We start from the raw sequence: 2,219 nt of genomic DNA on the forward strand, positions 1-2,219 counted from the left end.
CCTGTGCGTACGTTGTCATGAGTGAGAGTGGCACTAGCTGTCTTGCATCGGATCTTGTTTCCCTGGAAAGAAATGGGGCGCGGAGGATCCTCCCCTCCATCCCAGCCTGTTGCCTGTACATCTCACCTGCCCTCTTCGCCTAGCGAGGGTGGGGAGAGAGGCTTGACCTCTTCGAGGGGGGATTTCAGGATCTGGCGCTCGCTTTGGAAGCACTCGCACACCAAGCACCATTCAGAAACTACATCACTCGCTTTGCAAAGCTTTGTGCCATGTTTGAGGCGAAGGATTTTTTTTTTTTTTTTTTTACTTACCTGTAATGTTTCTTCTGATATTTCAGTTTACATCTCAGGCTGTCAGTCAAGACGTCCGGATCTGCCAAGAGCTGCAGTGCACTCATCCTGGGCTTAACTGTGTAGATGGGTCTTTTTAAATCATAGGAACCAGAAAGAAAGTTGCGTGAAAAGCAGTGACGGACACTGTTTTGTTTTATGGGAACTGCCTTCACTGTAAGAATTTCCCATTCTTGCAGGCAGTAGTACTTATTTGTAAATTGGCCTTCGTCCCAGGACAGATTTGGGTTGTCTTTTTTTTTTTTTTTTTTCCTTGAGTGTACTGCGAGGCGGCATTGGCGAAGCTGGATCTCAGTAGATCAATTTTATTTACTTTAGTAGATTTGATTCCCATCTCCACGCCCCTTTGGAAAGTGGACTTTGCTCTCGTTACCTTTTTGGCCTGTCAAAGCTCTGTTGAGCCATAAATAACAAAGTTTTTCCTTTTTAGTTTGTCCAAGTGACACATGTGAGTTTTCCCATAGGGGTAAAATGGAGGTCAGCTCGGAACCGAAGCAGAATAACACTGCTTTTTATCGGACCCCCCTGGGTGTCCACATTCCTAATTCTGCGTCTTGTTCCTCTCCCTTCCTCATCAGGTTGGATGTTTTTCATTATTTATTCATCCGGCAAGTGGTTGAGAGCCTGCTTCATGCCACGCATGGGTGGCAGGAGTCAGCTCTTGGCCTGAGTTGTCATAGTCTCATTTGGAAGCAGACAATGCCTCTGTTCCACCGGCTTACCTGAAAGCAACCGGAACAGAGTGCTTCAGGAACTTAAGAGAGAGAACCGTTCTGCCCGGAGCCTCACACCGGCACTGGCTCTTAATGGCGGTGCGGGATTTTGCCAGGTACATTCTGAGCGGAGGTACTGCCGCGTAGCCTGGTCGCGTTATGAGATCTGCACAGTTCCTCTGGCTGAGGCTCACCGAGTCTCGGGTTGGCAGAGTAGTCAGGGGCTGCTGTATGGTTCATTTCAGATCACTTAGCACTTTGCCTTGCTTACAGCAGGCACTCAAATATGTATCGAACTGACCTGAACAGAAACAAGGAGGATTTGGTAATGCCAGATTAAGAAAATTGGGCTTTATTCAGCCAGCGATACAGAGCTGCTGATTTTCATCGGGAGAATGTCACGATAACATTTGCTTTCCACAGAGATATCTGCAGCAGTCTGGAGATGGTGGGGGTCCAGATGGGAGGTAGGGAGACAAAGCAGGAGCGTTAGGCACTCAGGGCTTCTCAGGTCACACAGTCTGGGTTTGAATCCGGCTCTTCACTCACTGTGTAACCTGTTTTTTTCCCTTCGGTTCTTCATTTCATAGCGTTTGGGGGATAAAACTTGGAAAAGTGTGTACATAGAATGGTGCTTGGCACATAGGGACTTGGTCCTCGTTATTCTGTGTGAAGGCAGCGGAGGTAGAAACGATGTGGCATTTAGGAAGTCCCATTGGTTGGACTAGGTTAAGTGACCAGATGTGATTCACGAGGGAGGGATGATTCCTCGGTCCTTTGACTGGAGTGTGCTGGTTAAGCTAGCTGTGAAGTCAGAACAGGGGTTGAATTCCATCGCTCAATTTAGAATTGCTATCCCGACTGGCTCTAGTTTAGAAAATGACCATCGTACCTGTCTGGTAGGGTTTGAGGATCACATGAAACTATGCATGTAATGCCTAGCACGTTACAAGTGCTCAATAAATATTAGTTGTTCCTTTAGCGGAGGCGACATTCACGAGCTAATGGGACGTTAGGAGATAGGAGAGCGGCAATTAAAAACAGTCGATGGGACGAGTGGCAAGGGAGATCATTAGCTTTGGACCAACCCAGCCAGATGCTAACGGGCGATCGATGAAATCGTTGGACAGATGTGTCCAACAGGAGTTAGGAAAGA

The 2,219-nt window shown here is 47.5% G+C and overlaps 1 protein-coding gene across 2 annotated transcripts in view; it reads left to right on the top strand.

Annotated features, from left to right (window-relative positions):
• Positions 1-2,219, top strand: part of LNX2 (ligand of numb-protein X 2) — a 54,120-nt gene that overhangs the window by 2,746 nt on the left and 49,155 nt on the right. Inside the window, exon 1 of one of the 2 annotated variants that reach the window (XM_006904806.3) lies at positions 918-1,179. The exons of the other annotated variant lie outside the window; for it this stretch is intronic. The gene's annotated coding sequence lies outside the window, so the exon portion shown is untranslated. Of the gene's footprint in view, positions 1-917; positions 1,180-2,219 lie in introns of those variants that run through there. 2 annotated transcript variants of the gene reach the window in all.

This window comes from Pteropus alecto, unplaced genomic scaffold (assembly GCF_000325575.1).
Source record: "Pteropus alecto unplaced genomic scaffold, ASM32557v1 scaffold80, whole genome shotgun sequence".
NCBI classification, from domain to species: domain Eukaryota; kingdom Metazoa; phylum Chordata; class Mammalia; order Chiroptera; family Pteropodidae; genus Pteropus; species Pteropus alecto.